Source organism: Accipiter gentilis, chromosome 15 (genome assembly GCF_929443795.1).
Source record: "Accipiter gentilis chromosome 15, bAccGen1.1, whole genome shotgun sequence".
NCBI lineage: Eukaryota > Metazoa > Chordata > Aves > Accipitriformes > Accipitridae > Astur > Astur gentilis.
This window is the reverse complement of record NC_064894.1, coordinates 27,964,469-27,982,461: the sequence shown is the minus strand read 5'-3', so window position 1 is coordinate 27,982,461 and position 17,993 is coordinate 27,964,469.

Sequence of the window (17,993 nt, the reverse complement as noted above, 5' to 3'; positions counted from 1 at the left end):
ACTTCAGCTCTAAGATGTAAAGTAACAATCTCAAGCCAAGATTTTAGAAAGACAGCCTACACAACAACAACAAAAAAAAGGTAGATTTAATTTCTTTTTGAGTTACAAAACCTTGAGAACAAAATGTTTACTTTTCCTAATTCCCCTGTTTGCTTTCATTTCTGGACAGTCAGATTTTCTTGAGCTCTGCAGCAACCTCAACGCAAGTGTTTAAGAAATTTCCTTCTATATTACCTTAGTTGCTTTGTGCCTAGAATCAAGACAATGTTCAGAACCTGCACTACCTACAGTCTCCCAAAGATTATCACATTGTCTTCCTACAGTATTTCTGAAAGGTTTAATATCTTTTGAAGGCATTTGTCTGTTGTCAGGCTTGCATAGCATCGCTGCACATTGCTAGGATACAGTAAATGTTTTTAACAGTGAAAGACCTCCCCTTTTTCCTATTGCTATCTAGAAAATATGACCAGATTCTACCCTCTGATATGCGAGTGCAACTCCCCAGGGAATAAATGGAGTCCTACATGGATAGAAGGGTAGGCTTTGGCCTTAAAGATTTATAGAGCTATAAAAATACAAGTAGATAGCTGAGATGATGTTTTCTGGAACTTGGGGCTGAATCCACATCCCTAACAAAAGTTTAATCTTAAAGTGGCATTAATATCCCTTAGTATATGATTTTGGTTTATTATTATTTTGCTATTTTAGGTCTCTGGATTCATTTGACCTTCAGTCTGATCTGTTCCCTTCCCTCTTCTTCCCTTTCCTATCATCTGGTTTCAGGGGTGGGGCGATATAGGAGAGAAGTCAGGAGCAGAAATGCCGTACCAGCTAACTCAACATCTCCTGGAAGTTGCAATAGAGCTTCTCCCACTGTCCAGGAGAAGGGAGATCAGCTGGGAGGGGAACTGCGTGGTTTACAACGACACCAGAGGCAGTGACCTAGAAACCTTACGTAGGAGGGAAACAACACTAACTGTGAGCTGCAATACTAAATTACTCAGGCTTTGCGCAAGTGGGTGAATCTCATTCTTTTTCTGACTTGTTATGGTGTCCCAGAATATTCTTACCTTCTTCTTTCATTGTTGAAAAGAATTTTCCTATATCTCCTAGGTACACACGGAGGAGCCTACCATTAGCCTTTTGAGAACTGTGTAGCATAATGTACTTATCATAGGCCTCCTTTTTATTTACAGTCTGGTTTTTCCACTCTCAAAACAGAATTATCCCAAAATAAACACCAGACAATGAGAATCAGAAGCATGTGTAATAGCCATGCCATTTCGTAACTACTTGCTACATCTTTGTTTGGCACACTGGACTTTGTTTAGCAGAAACATGGTAGTATCACAAGGTCAGAGTCTCCACAACGTAATCCATCCCTAACAAAGGCTGGAATTCATACGACACAGATTTCTGTACAAAAGAGTTTTAACCAAAGTTAAAAATAAATCCTCTCAAAATGGTGAGCAAAGTGTAGTTAATTATAAAGGAGGGGGGGGGGGGAACTAAAAAAACCCTCTCCCCAAAGTCTCCTCAGTTTGTTCACTTTTTTTTTTTTTACAAAATGAACACCTTTATATATGCAAGATGCAGTTGCTTTGTTCTCTTGGCTAGCTGCTACATCACCTCAACTGTGCTCATGCTGGATCTCATAAACTAAGCAGGGCTAAGCCTGCTAAGCAAAGTTACTCAATGGGGAGTTCTCCAAGGCAAGCACAGGTGCTTGCAGGGCTTGCAAGCAGTGTTTTAATAAGAGTGGAAGTAGCACTTCTCTCGGACTCATGGACCCATGCCGGACCTTAGGAAGAGTTGCGCTACTAGGAAAATTACTGCAACTAGCATCTAAAACAAGTGGTGGTGAAAGACATTACTTTGTAACTCAGAGGTGCAAGCATAGAGGTATGTATGGATCACTGGGAAAAGTAAGAACTTGGGAGAAAATCACACTTCTGTTCCCATGATGCTTACCTTGCTATTTTGCAAAGCAGACCTAACTCTAACCTCTCCCTTATAGCTCAATGCCATCCAAAGCTCCTCAGACAATTCTTCCAGGTTAATTCACTGACGTGCATGAAAGGTCACCTCTTTTCTAAACCTCACTGTGACCCAGGGCCATTCAGGGTCTTTTGCATCCTCTAGAGCAATTCCACCACTTTCATGCACTTACAATCCTCTTCAGCTGCTCAAAATCCAACTCACTTGTGGCCAAAAGGACAGGAAGAGAGTATAAGTAGCATGAACATGTTCTTTTAAATAGCACTGGAGAAGCTCTTCCCAGCTCTATGTCTCGTTCTTTGCGGACTGCTATTGGTGTTGCAAGACCAAGAGTTGTTCTAATGGGAATTACATGTCTCATGACAGTGGGAATTCATACTCTAGTCTAGTAAATGAAACTATTTAGGGATCATTCTCTATCCTCAATATCCCTCTGTCCCTCAAGATTTGTTCTTGGCAATCCCAAGCCCAAATACAGGCTGGGCGATGAGTGGACTGAGAGCAGACCCGAGGAAAAGGAACTGGAGGTGTTGGTTGATGAGAAGCTCAACATGACCCGGCAATGTGCATTTGCAGCTCAGAAAGCCAACCGTGTCCTGGGCTGCATCCAGAGCAGCGTGACCAGCAGGTCGAGGGAGGGGATTCTGCCCCTCTGCTCCGCTCGGGTAAGACCCCCCCTGCAGTGCTGCCTTCAGCTCAGGGGGGGCAACATAAGGAAGACGTGGACCTGCTTGAGTGGGTCCAGAGGAGGGCCAAGAAGATGATCAGGGGGCTGGAGCACCTCTCCTGTGAGGGCAGGTGGGAGAGTTGGGGGTGTTCAGCCTGGAGAAGAGAAGGCTTTGGGGACACCTTAGAAAAGCCTTCCAGTACCCAGAGGGGGCCTGTAGGAAAGATGGGGAGGGACTTTTTACAAGGGCATGTAATGTCAGGACAAGGTGTAATGGCTTTAAACTGAAAGAAGGTACATTTAGGTCAGATGTAAGGAAGAAGTTCTTCCCTGTGAGGGTGGTGAGGCGCTGGGACAGGTTGCCCAGAGAGGCTGTGGCTGCCCCATCCCTGGCAGTGTTCAAGGCCAGGCTGGATGGGGCTTGGAGCAACCTGGTCTGGTGAAAGATGTCCCTGCCCATGGCCAGGGGGTTGGAACTAGGTGATCTTTAAGGTCCCTTCCGACCCAAACCATTCTGTGATTCTATGATTCTATAAGAGTAAACATGAGCTCATGATTTGCATGCTTTCTGTTTAGCTTCCTCTGCCTCCCTGCCACCCTAGGACATGGTAGGCTCAGCCATACAGCTTACTGACAGCAGTCAATAGCAGGGGAATGGCCATGCTTCTTCCCAAATTGTGTCTAGGACACATCTGAGGGCAAGGGCCAAAACCACACCAGAACATAGGTTAGAAACTACAAAATATGGGCAGTTATAGGAGAGTAATCAAGCCTGTGTCTTTTATATTACAGTAAGGATGCAACCTATGATCCCTGCAAAATGAGCAGGTGGCACTGTAACCTGCCATGTGTTCTTGGCAATTAGAACATTACTGATAGGGAAATAAGATATCTTATTATTAGTGCTTTAATCACAATGAACAAGCCAATTGTCTTTTTAATTAACTTATTACGTACCATCCACTAAGGCTAAATTTGTAACGATTGCCATATGCAATAGTAACAGACTGTAACTTGATCAGCAGTGTCCCTTATTCTTATGTCCAAATCAACTTGATACGTAGTCAGCAGAAAAAAATAGAGTTTAAGCTAATACATTTAGCTCTTGTCTACCATCACTACACCCCAAAGTGGTTGCAATTACATTTTAAAGTTTTATTTCAATTTTTAATGTTTCCTTCTTCTTTTGACTCGGCTGCTGTATTCAAAGAACAGTGGGAACGAGCTGACTTGGGCCTGTATAACACATATCTCACAAAATAATTCCTTTGGTCTTTTCCCAGGGAAAGTGATGCCGACACCTGTCCCCCTCGGAGGCTGAGAGGCGATACATTGCCTCGAAGCCGCCAGTCAGAACGTATGGATTTCCTGGCTGGGCAAGCAACCAGCCGTGTGTACGTGTGTACTCTTCTGACTGAGCCTAGAAGATATATGCACGCTGGCCTACTGGCTGCAGCTAGAGCTCTAGACTGCTTTTCAAGATCTGGAGCAAGCTAAACAGGATGTGTCTACTCCCCAGTGCAACTGGTTTGGTATTAGTAATTACTGTTGCTGGGGAGGAGGAAGAGAAACCAGGCACTTGCAATAGGAAGGGGACTTGTAGTAGGTAGGAGGAAGAGAGAGGCATGGTTTGATCTCAATAAAACAGAATCTTTACTGGTTTATCCACTCTTTTATCCATTTGTGTGGATGACATTTGATCCACAGAGATTGAAACTGAGCTAGCAGTATGTTACAGCAAATACATGAACTCATCTTCTGTTTTCCCTACACAAGCCTTTTTCAGCTGTAGCAATTTTAAGTGTTACTTGAAACCATTGCAGGTAGTGTCTCCAGGCAACTGAATACCTGAAAGATATTTTTTTTATGACGACAACCGGTTCAGTTCACACTGTGTTAAGTGAATGGGCTGTACTCAACAGCATAGAGAACTTCATCTTTGTTCAGGCTTGGTGACACAGCAAGACTTGGTGGGTCTTCAAACCAAACTCATTAGATTTGCTTAGAATTGTTATTAAAAAAATTGTAGTTGTATTCCCCTGTATTACAGGATATTTCTCTGTTGAGCATACAAAAATCTTTGTTTAACACAGGTCCCAGAGTAACAGCCCATAATAACACTCTCTACAAACAGCACTGAATGGGGAGATGGGAAGTTCAGATTAAGAGAACACGTACATTTGCATTTCAATAACACTTTCTATTGAGCCACTTTAAAGCTTTGATAGCCTGATCCTACTTTCACTGAAGCAAATGGCAAAACTCCCACTGAGGTCAGTGGGAGGTTTGATCTGACCCTAATTCATGAATGGCCAGATTTTGGTACTCTGACTCCCACTGAATAAACTGTTCCAGTCTGTGCAATTCCACTTAGCTACTTAGTTTTGAAGTAAAGTACTACTCACTCTCCGTGTCTGTCATGAAGCCCATAACACTCCTTTGAGGTTCATCAGTAAAATTGATGGATGTATTCATAGCAAAGAAAAATGTATTAGTAGTGCATACCATCTAGATATTCTTTAAGTAGTCATGAAACATTTCTGATAATATATTTGTAATTTTGACAGGTTTATGACATGATGGTTTTACAACCTTTTTATGACTCCTCACTATTTCTTTTGTGAGATTAGTCAACTAAATCACATGCATAGTTTATCTTTGCTGACTGGATGCTAACTTTAAACATAGCTCCCAAGTAACTGCAAAAAAACAAGTTTTGGGTATGACTCTTCATAACACTGGCTAAAATTTGTGTAACTACCTTCCCAAGTAGCTGAGAATTGGCCAAATACTCCGAAAAAGCCAAATAAGAACTCGCAAACAGAATTCAAGGGTGTTTTGTGTTTGGGGTTTTTTTCCACAAAAATAACTTTATTGCATTTGGTCTCTTAGGTGATATAGAACAGAGTACTTTGAAAGCAGAAGGGCAACTTCACACTTGACTACCGGTGAAGATCACTAAGAATTGAACACCAAGCATACTTGTCTGGAGAAAAGGAGGCTCAGGGGAGACCTTATGGCTCTCTACAACTACCTGAAAGGAGGTTGTAGCGAGGTGGGTGCTGGTCTCTTTTCCTAAGTACCAAGCGATAGGACAAGAGGAAATGGCCTCAAGTTGCACCAGGGGAGGCTTAGATTGGATATTAGGAAAAATTTCTTCACCAAAAGGGTTGTCAAGCACTGGAACAGGCTGCCCAGGGAAGTGGTTGCGTCACCATCCCTGGAGGTATTTAAAAGACGTGTAGATGTGGTGCTCAGGGACACGGGTTAGTGGTGGACTTGGCAGTGCTAGGTTAGTGGTTGGACTCAATGATCTTAGAGGTCTTTTCCAACCTAAGTGATCCTATGAGTCCATGAAAAAGAATCAAAAAGCTCATTAACCTGAGAAATAATTCATAGAAAAATAAATGTGAGAAAATTTACAGAATACAAACAGGCTTCTGTTGAAGGTCTTTTCCAACCTAAACGATTCTATGATTCGGTTCTATTCTATGATTCTATGACTGTCTGTTAGAAACCTCTCCATATATTAACTTATATATTATCTACATCGTAGATTTTGCAGAGAGCATTAAACAATTTTTCAAGGCTGGGGTAGTTTGTTGTAAGATAACACTCTCCTGTCTCTAAACCATATGTTTTGACCTCTCTGTTCTTTCTGCCTTAAAGGACCCATCCATTTCTGGCAGCACCTCGCCTACCAAAGAGATTAGGGAGCAGTGGCTAGAGCAAAGTTTCTAGAAAATTCAGAAGTCTTTCATTAGAACATCATAACAGATAGCCACAGAGGGAGTGGAAGTGACGATTGAGACTGGACGTAATCCTTCAGCATGTGTGATGCTGCTTGAGGATGCATGTAAACTGCCACAGCTCCTTTGTACAGTCATACATGCCTAAACTGGATCTTCACGTAGACTTTTAACAAAATAGATAAGATTTCTTTTTATTTTCAGTATGAAGTCAGAACACCAATGTCCAAAAATACTGAGGAAAAGGTTTGTTTTAATTATCAGAATAAACAACAGAAATGACAGAAATCTCACGAGATAGCTCAGATTTACAATGAAAAAAAAAAGGTTCAGGTAATACAAAGAATCACGAGACAAAACCAAACTCAAATTTTCAAGTATCGTCTATCACTCGTATTAACGAAAGATGATCAATAACCTCATCATTACAAATGAAGGTCTATAATAGAATGGTGAGCTGAAGAGACTAGAATAAACTAGAACTTTTCCCTTAACAGCTGTTAATATTTGGACAGTTAAGTAAATTTCTGGTTACAGCTCAGCAGGAATTACGTTACTTTCAGCAAATATTGATAATAAATCAGCAGGGCCTGGAAAACAATCTGCTCCAACACTCCTTTCACAATCAATTTACTTTAATAAAACCACCAAGATTTGTTCAAACTTGAAAGCACACCTGCACCACGAGTAGGTATCCTAGTCGCTATGAAGATCTAAATCAGCGATGCGTGTTAGTTCACGTGTGGTAACAATCACGAGGTAATATCCTAGGCCATGCCTCCATGAAATTGCAAATCCAGTTTTAGGGTTCCTGATACTTGCCATGTGGTCCAAAACACAGATCTGCTATCAATTCACAGTGCCAGATCAACCATGTTCAAAAATAATGACCAATCAACTTCACGCTCACAGGTATCATGCCGGTTCAGTTATCATGGGCTGCCCTTCCTGCGGTACTCCACAGGCTTCTTTCCCTGCCTTAATTTCTGTCCTTTATCCTCAAAGGTCATTGCACCCAGATGTCCGTCCCTACATCACATCATGGCTGCTGAGATGCAATTGCTCTCTTTTTATGCAATGCCTTCACATGTAAAGGTGTGAACTGCCTGTCTCCAATACATGGTAAAATGACTTCAAGCTTCAAAGGGAAGAAAACACCTTTTCTTTTACTATGGGCAATGGCTGCAAACACATAGTATTTAGTATACTATATATAGTACTTTATACCTGTGGAATTCCATTTTTTAAGCATGTAGGAATGGATAATTTCTATAAAAACATTTTAGATAAACAGACTTGATCCCAGAAAAAGGGGCAGGTATTGATGAAAGGTCCTGTGTTACTTGTTTTCCACTAAGTAAATATTTGGCACAGAGAAAGTAGTGTTGGGGTCTGTCCTCAGGATTAGAACTATCATATGCTGGAAATTCTGCAGAAGCAGAATGAAAATCTTCTCGAACAACATTTATAGGTGGGAAATCTGGGTGCCCTTAAAGGCAATATGCCATTAAACTGATGAATAAAACTATCCACAGACTAGCCATGTATGTGGAAGTCGTAACATCACCAGTGTTCAGTTCTGATGTGAATACCTCAAATGCTATACCAGAAGAAACCTTACACTGAAGTACAAAGATAAGAAAGATGCATTCAAGACCGTTTGCTTCAGTTTAATTCAAAAGGGTTTGGGAACCACCCCTAGGAAATCAGTTATCTTTGTGAAGACCTGCAAATCTTGTAATATCTAGAGCTGGTATACCACTATCCAGCAATACCCACCACAAAATGCAGCTTTCAGGTTTTTAGAACTTGATGTGTATGCATTATGCTACAGACTTTAATTACACATTATTTCTATTTTTTCCCCTACAAAATGGGAGCTGTGGCCTCTTAAGCTGCGTCAATACTGTGCAGTCAAGAAAGCCTCAGCTGCAGGATCCCTACCAACGTCAGTCACTACAGAGGTTGAAAATGGGTAGTGAATGACACAAGAGACTGCAGAAGTAGTTTCTTCTTCAGGATGGACGCTGGCCTGGGATACTGGGCTCTTCTCATATGTTTCTACTGTAATTTTTAGAAGTTGACCAAATCACTCACCATTTGAGAGATAGCTAGTAGCTGTCTTCATCTTTTGATGAAGAATATCATGAGATTTGGAAAACTGTTGAGCCCTTTCAGCTTTAAACAAGGTTAAGAGGAGCTGTGCTTGAATATACATCATGACAGATAACACAAAACACTTAAAAATTAGGTCTTAGATACCTCAAGTGAGGTGCATAAAATCAGAAGTTACTATAGCTTAATCTGTCCATTCTACGGTTACTCATCCATAAATGGAAACAAATCCAGTTTATTTCACAGCAGTCTGACAAAGATAAGCATTAATTAGTTTCTGAAGCTCTCTAATACCACCACAAACACCACAGCAAAGCCTGTAAGGAAATTAATAATTCTAATTTTAGAAGGGAATGCAGTAAATAAGGCATCCAGCCACACATTGAACATTGTTTGGTATGTTATGTGAGTGCAGCCCACCAGATGCACAGAATCAGGCAAGGATCGTCTTAAAAAGATGATATGTGATCACATAATCAAAAATCAAATTATAATGTATATGCAAGATAATTAATTCAGCCTTATTTCATGGCATTAGTATTTCACTTGGCAGTGTTACCCATCTACCTCTTTTAACGTAGGTTTTGTTTTTAATCACTGATACTACGCTCTCCTCCTCCAGAAAGTTCTTCCTCCAAGGGACACTATCACAGTTCAAGAACTGACAACAAACAGTAGAATGACTGGTTGAGCCTTACCTTGTACACCACCAGAGCTCCAAAAAGTTTAACAAAGATATCATAGATGTTTCTAGGAGTAGTAGACAGGACTGGGGCAAGTTGTTTAACCCCATGTTTTATCCCTCTGCCATACCCTCTTTATGTAATTTGGGACAAATCTGGGAGACTGTATGAAAAGATTCAGACCTTCAGCTGAAGGAATCAGGCAGGTGAAACAGGAGAAGGTTGATTCTGGCTTAGGGAGCGTCCACTCATCTACTGCTCAGTCAGTAATGAAAACCTCCTGACGCTCCTCCCCACGTGTTTTGGGAGAGAATGGCATCTGCTTTATCGGGTCAGGTTTCACTCAGTATATGTTGGGAGGCTTTAATTCCCACCTGTAACAAGAGGAAAAGGTAAGGGATAGTAATTTGCAGTCATTTATCACACATGACCGACAGAAGTTGCAGAAGGCTCCAAACTCCTTGCCCTACGTCCCAGCTTCCCCTCCTTGCGCCACTCTGATTCCCCACAGATGGGAATCTCCCAGTTACACCAAGTCTTACTCTTGCCACATTCAGTCGGTGTTAGCCTTTGGCCTCCTTAATTTGCATCACGGAGAGCCATGATATAAATTGTGAAGGGGACTTACTAGGCTTCTTCTTGTGTGATGATTCTCCATGTGGAAATAAAATATTGTACCAGCGATTCAGTGCTACTGCATTTGCATTCAATTGAAAGTTGCCTCGTATTCTGCAAGTCCAAGGCAAGCAAGAGCAACCAGATGGAATAGGCTTGGAATGATAAGCACAGTAAGGAAAACTGGACTTTGCTTTAGAAGAATAGGACTGTCAGGCTGATAGGTATTAGAAAAATGTTTGCCAGCCTCTAAAAAAAATCCATCTGAACACACACTTCTACTTTATTCTGCACCTAAAACCATCGTGCTGTTCTCTAACTGCTGCCCCTGCTGAACACCATCTTTACAATATCTGTCTCTGAAAGGGATTTTATTTCAGTGTGAGATTTTCTAGATCACAAATTTTATAACTGAACATATTACTTTTAAAAAATCAGAATGGCCACATCTGTTCCATTCCAAGGACCTGATTTGACAAAGACCTTTAAACGCTTTACTAGTCTCATCATCCAAACTCCAACCTAAGATCAGAACATTTACTAGCATTGTGAAAAACACTATCACTGCTAAACATGCAAATAAAATGAAAAATAGAAATATAGCGTTGATGTACTAAGACAAAAAGTCCATTCCATTTGCAGGGAAGGATTAACCCCACCTGGGTTTATTTACGATGTTTTTAACTATTTTCTTGCCCGCTTTAAAGAGTGCCCACTGTTGACTAAAAGGAAAGATTGTGACTCTATAAAATATTAGGCTTACATTCTTACTGAAGAATTAGACCTTTTCCACAACTTGTCTTTGAAAATGAAAGGTCTTACAAATGAAGGAAAACTATTTCTTCTGCCACGGCACATCACTGAATGTAGGAAATTTGCCTGCATTAGAAGTAGGATGGTTGAAGAGGAAGAATAAACGATAAATCAGCTAAGGTAATTATCCTGCCTTCCTCCTACCTCAATCACGACCATTTCAGACACAGTTTATGTAGCAGAGCTCCCTCTCTACAAACATCGTCCTTGACGCTCACAAGAATTGCACACTGTCACAGGTGTCCCCGCTCCAGCGGTATCTGCCATCAGGGGGCTTCTAAGGTCCAGCTGCAAATCATCCCACGTCGGCCAGATGTAGATTGTCCCAGAACCTCCTGGGGCCTTTCCTACTCCCGCTATCTGGACTCTGCAACTGCAAGTCTCCATTGCTCTGGCCGGGGTTGCTCAGCACCCTTGCCATTCAAGAGGCAGGGAGGTTGTTTAGGGCCAGTTTAATGAAATCAGGAGGTAAGTTCTCCTTTTTTGTCTCTTGCCCCCTTCACCTCACAGACCCCGTGTTACTCATCTCCGTCCCTCTGGCCCTGGGATGACCTAGAGGCGAGTGTCTCTGGTCTCATCCCAGAGACTTACACCCCTCCACTCACACTCCTCTCTGCCCTTGGGCCAACTAATGGTATTTTTAACAAATCACTGCAGATACCTTACTCTCCCCTTCTTCCCACTCACTATTGCCATCAAGCATCCTGCCCTTCTATTCAGGTTCAGTGCGAGGGGACTTGCTCTATCACAGGACAGACTGTGTGAACTTTACCTACTAGGGCCAATATCAGTGTCTCTGCTTATTTCAAAAAACTTTGAATTCAATATGAATGTTTTCATACGCTTCAATTCTTCAATGGACTGTTTGATCAAGGTGAAAAACAGCAGAAGTCTGACTAATAATGGAACAATATTGAAAAGAGAAAAAAAAGAAAAGGCAAAATCCAAACTGAAAATTTTCACAGCCCCTACAGCTTTAGGTATTGGTATTCCTTCTCTCGAACATTGCAAGTCCTCTAGAAAATATTATATATAATTCCCATACCACTATAGGTGAAATACAGAAATAAAGGTGAAAAAAATATTTTAAAGGGCTTTTTTTCCCCCACAACATTAATATATATAACAGACTTGAGGTACAGTAACAGAACAATTAGTCAGTAAGATCAAGAAAACTGCCCCCAAAATCTTCAATACTTGCCTGTCCCCTGAGGAGCATGGTGATATCAGATTTTCTGTCCTGTTCATAACAGAGGTTTTATTGTTTCTCTGATCTGCTCCAGTCTGCAGGGAACGGTGTGATTAAGATACTACCTTTAATGGACAACTTTCCAAGTTACACTGCTCACCCCAGAAAAGTGCTCTGAGATACAGGGAGAGGCAGTAAAGGGGTAGACTGTTGTGAATTTTTGCTATTCTTTTTTCTTTTTTCTTTTTTCTTTTTTTTTTTTTTAAGTAAAACATTTTAATAAGTTAGTTGGCTGAATGGGCTAAGCATCTGCCAAAGGAGACACATGTTGTCTATTATGCAACATGGGGACTACCATCCTTTGCTGCTGAACACACTGAAAATATCATGTGTAATATAAACATCCATAGGATAAATAAATATGTTAAACTTATCTATTCTTTTACCAGCTCCAGCTCATACTATGTCAATGTACTGTGGCTCGGGAAGCCAAAATTCAGTTCTATTGATGGCCCTGGGAAAAAAGAAGACAGTATTTTTTCCCAGCCTAGGTTACCAGAAGATTATAGTACTTGCTATAACCCAGAGCACACACTAAATGCCCTTCTTCCTATTCCATCACCTGGTCCCCTAATAACAGACTAAGAAACAGGATTTTGAAAACAGAAAAAAAAGAAACAAAAAACCCTGTATCCCATACACACATACATTGTATAAAAACATTCATGCACATGTATACATAGAGTTGATATAAATAAATGCATTTGCATACTCATGCACACTCTTATGATGCAAAGACAGATCAGATGCAGATCCAGATAGTCAAACACACAATTCACTAACTTTATAAAACAGCCAAATATATGTCATTGATTTACCTCATTAATATTAAAATGTTATATTTTCCATACAGACTTCCACAAGCTCCCTTAGAGGACGTGCTGTTGATGCAGCATCAGCCCTTTCCATCTACTATTTTCCTTACCATTTAGAGTTATATTTGGGGGCATTGCTGATAAGGAGTTGTATGAAGAATGCACAGCGATAATCTGTGGTAATGATTGTTGCTTGACTTAAAATAAAGAGGAGCAGCCTTTTAAGGCCAACATCAGTTCCATGTTTGCATTGTTTCTACTGTTTGGAAGGGGTTGACGTGTTTTAAATTACTCAGTAATGTGAAAATACATTACTAGCACAAGACTGTTGTCTATGTAAATATTTTATGGGTAGAGTCACCAGCCATTGGTTAATAAGGTAACACAGATTCAAAGCTATTTATGTTGACTCATATTTTTAAGATGAGGAGTTTAAAAACAAGAAAATGTGACAGAGTTGATCAGGAGGTAAGACAGTGGCTTACAGACAAACCGTTTGTGTCTTGCATGTCATGAACAGCTCTTTTAAATTACTTATAGAAAAGAGATGTAACATTGTCCGTGTGAAATATATTAAATGCATAACACAATGAATCACCTAATGAACCTAAGTTAAATAGCTATAATTCTTGGTTTTGCAGAGATGAAAGAAAAAGATCCTGATAGGCTTAGCTTCTCCTGGGTCAAGTATTCTCATAAAAAGAGAAACTACCATCTCCCATGTCATGCGTACATGACATCAAGTGCAAATACATCAAATACAACAGGAAACACATCCATCATGAGCGTACACGAACGCTCTCACCCTGGGGTTAACAGCACGACTGGGGAGTGCGGCTCATGGGCCAGACCTCCAACACCCTTCCCCCTTGCTGCTCCCCAGTCTGCCTTCATTCACAGGCAGTGTTAAGGCCTTCCACGCTGAATTGCTCAGTTTGGACTTATTTGGTGCCCGGGCTGGTGCAGGTGGTCTTTCTCACTGCTCTTGTCCCGTCTTCGTCGCCCAAGACCAAACAGGAGCGCAGCTCGCGCTGTCCCGCTGCCACTGGGGGAGAGTCCCACGGTCCGTGAAACAGGGGGCTGGGGGATGCGGCGATGACGTGCGGGGGCTGCAACGTGATGGTTTGCCTCGTGCGGACCCCGTCAGAGATGCGGCATGACAGCCGGTGGCTGGCAGGCTTCTGGAAGCCTTCCTCCTCTGCACGCTTGCATCAAGAGAGAGAAATCCTGTACTACCCTCTCTTCTGGACGATGCCTCGGAAACCACCCCCCCCGTTGCAGGGGACTTGGGGGTAACGAAACACGTACAGGCACTGCTGGTGATTTTACAGAGCTGCACAACGATGAATTCCTGCGTGTCGTTTCTATGCAGACAGTCTTTCGAGTCTATCGTAAGGTAAACATTTCCATCAGATGATCACCAATTTCATCAGGGCCGTGAAGGCTTTGACCTAACGTCTCTCCTGAACACTCCAGCCAAACAAAATACATGCCTTTGCTTAAATACTGGACCGTATGGCCCAATTAATATGCATTTGAAGTGTTTGTAACTCAGCTAGTTCCAGGGAGGTCCTGAGGCAGCATTTTAATTTCATTTTACAAGTTGGTCTCCTACAGCTTTACTGTGTTTCATTACTTTTTGGACAAAAAGTCTTATGTTCAACATACATTGTGCATACTAAGGCAGGGTGAGAGCTGTTCAAGAAGCAGCTGCGTCATAGTATTGACTGTTTCACAGTGGTACAGGTATAGAGGCAGACAATACTCATGTTCAGACTAATCTGGCAACTTGATACACTAGGATTTAAGCTACGGCATATCAAGGCATCGTCCAGACCCAGAGCAGAACTAGCTGTTCCTGTTCTTTTACCACTGGGAGCTCATCTCTGAATGCCCTCACTCCTGTATAGCTGGTACCAAGCTGATTTGCCAATAGTTGCCGGAGCCTCAAGTAGTTCATCCAGCCCTGTCTCACAGCCAGGAAAACACTTTTAGTGTGTGTTGGCGCTTTCAAGACATTTACCATACAAATCCAACAGTTAGAACTATATCTTTAGATGCCCCTTCTAGCAGGCTCCATCATTCATCCACGCTTAGATACAGAGCCAAAGTGCTACCCTACTATTCTTAGAAGAACAGGAACGTGTGAAGGATGTTCGTGATGAATTTGAAAGAAGGTGGCTATAAAGGCACATTTCCACTCTAGAAGACATATCTAAGCAAGAGCCGTGGAGAGCCAAAAGTTTGGTGGAAATACAAGATAGCAATTGTAGTGAAAGGGTTTCTGAACGTGTGAAGAAGGAGATATGTACGTTTTCCTGAGAAGTCAGGGTACGCCCTGGGCAATGTCCTTACTGACCTGTTCCTAAGAAGAGAAATCATATGGGAGTGAGATGTCTGGCTGTGCTGGGTGGCACCATGTGTCACTCTCCATAGGCCAGGTCAGAGCTGCATGAGCAGTGAAACTATTTTCATTAAAGTTTAGGCAGACAGTCTAAACTCATGATACGCATCCTCACACCCTCACACATGACTATTGCACACACACACACAATTGCAGAGGCACAGACACATCCACCCACCCTGAAGCAGCTGAAGATGAAAACAAAAAATCCAAACAAAAACCCCAACCCTTTTGTTCACAGTTTGGTGCTGTGAAACCTCACATGGGAATGATCTGTTTCTGGGCTGCTCAAATAAAATCCCTGAGAAATGAAGTTTATGATGTGTGAAATAACGTACACGGACAACAATCCCGTCCCCCTGACTCCTCAAAATAAGTCCTGTGCTCCCCATGCACACACAATAATCTTCCTCTCTGAGGCCGCAGCCCAGTGGAGCCTCATCCCTTCCACCCTTCATTCCCCCCCCCCCCCCCCCCCTCGGTTTACGCAATAGATTATATGCAACGCGTGATATTTGGAAGCCACATCCTCCTGTAGGCAGGGCTGGCTGCACTCCCTAACCCAACACATGGGGATGACTCTGCTTCCAGCAAGCGGAGTCGATGTGCTGGACGTGGTTTAATTGGTGCCAGCTTTGTCCTATTCACAAGTGTCGGCTTTCTTCACTTGATGCATCAGGCGGTGATGTTCTGCAGGTTATAGCACCCTTATCCATTAAAGCCTTTTGTATATGTTGCTGCCTGATTAGACAGGAAATAGTGCATGGCACCAGGGGATAATTCACATGCGTGAAGTTACTTGCATGCATATGCATGTGCAAAACTGGGGCTCCAGATGCAAAATACATCTTTTTCTAATCCCTGAGCTATTTTCTGTGTGTATGTCTATGTACACATTGCATACTTATTACTTTTTATTACTTTTAAAACTTAAAAATAAAATTGGCTTGAATTTAGTTTGAGGATTGGCACCAATCCAGGACAATTCTTGTTTTAACTGAAACAGTTTGCCCACTGCTAATTTTAACACAAGCGATTTATTTTATTAACAGGGATGCAAATGGTAAGCACACTCTCCCTTCCTACCAGGAAGCCTTGGAAGCCTAGTGGAAAGCCTTGGATACAGCCATGCCATAGATCTGGGGAGATGCTCTCTTTGTCCGGGAAAAGGTGATTTTCAGAGATGCCTAATTTTCATAGCTGTCTTTGCTACCTCGGCAGGAGCGAGGGAGCTAAAAGCCTCACACTCCCCGATGTCTGCAAGGACATAACTGAGTGAGACACCGAGTCTAATTACCCCAAGCCTTTCATTCCCTTTAACGTGAGTGAACATATAGAGGACCTGGCTCCATTATGGCAGATGATAAGACTGTAAGCACTACACCTTCAACGAGGAGCTGGGGGGGGGAAGCAAGGGGTAATTGCTATGTATAGACGGTGCAGTCATTGAGAGACCTTTAACCTGTTTATCCTGCCTTAATAAAGTTTTTGCAGTCTATGAAAGAATGACTCTGTTATTCCTCACCAAGCTTTGGCACATGACCCAGCTTTTTCTACCATTCAAGGAATGTAATTTAAACTAGATTTAGACTCCTTTGCGTGGCCGAGCGTGATGCCCACTGGAATGTTCAGCTTATGCGGTATTGTTTGGTTCAGTTTAAATAAATAAATAGCATTAAAATCTAATCATGGAAAGTGTAGCTGTTAAAAATAGACTGAGGTAGCACTCACCCGAAGCACTGAGAAAAGGTATGCGCAGGAGGGATTCCGAAAGCCGATTCATCAAGTGCAGGAGCAACCAGACGACCAACGCTGGCGAGGTTTCAGGCACGTAAGCATCACCACCGAGTCTCCCCACCCTGCAGCAGGAGTTCCCAGCAGGAGTTAGACCTGTTTCCTTTTTTTTTTTTTTGCACTTCAGCCACCTGCTTTCCCTTCAATCAGTTTCTCAGTGGGGACACAAGATCCTCATCGAGCTACCTGTGGTGAGCCTGGCACCCAGCATGAGAATCACCATGTGCAATATTTCTCCACCTGTGAAGCAGCTGTTTAAAAACGAAGCAATAGTAGAAAGGATTTTACTTTTTTGGGTTTTTGTCGTTTGTAGCTTTTGATGCTGAGTTTTGTTCGCCTGTGCCACAGTAAAATCTCAGTAAGCAAAAGATGCCATGAATCCAGATGGGAAAGACAGTTTCTGTCTCAAATTGTTTCACCTTGTGCCCTTTTCTGCTTACTTTGAGTCATCTGCCTTAAACATGAAACTGTTATCATTCTTGATTAGGACATATAAGTTAATCAGGGCATTTAATGAAAAAAACTTGCAACACATTTCACATATCGGGTTCCATGATCAGGCTGGGTTTTGAGTATTTGTGGATATTCCTGAATGGAAAAGAATATTCCCTCTGGTGCAACATATTTTGGATTTTCCAGGATGCACTATGGGAACAGACAAGAGGGCTGGCCTTGGTGCATCGGGGGACCTTTAAAGTAGCCTGGAACCCAGCCAGGAGAACTCGGCCCAGGCAGCAGCTGCAGCGAAGACCAGGGGTAACTTTTCCAAATGAGCGCACTCCCTTTTTCACTAACATTTTTCAGTCGGAATTCCGCTGAATCCCACTTTCCTTTTTGCTCCTGCAAAACTAAAAGCCTATGGAAAAAGAAAACTTTCTGACCAAACCATATGCAAGCGTACCAGGGTTTTTCTGTCTATATGCTCTTGACAGACAAGCAATGATGCTGTCAGTTGGGATGGCACTGCACAGAGAACAGACTGATTCATCCATCTGTTCCTGAGCCACTCGGTCACAGTGAGATTTGGTTTAAATTATTATGGATTAGAACTTGCTTTAGAATACCAATTTACACATGAAATCTCTGCAGGA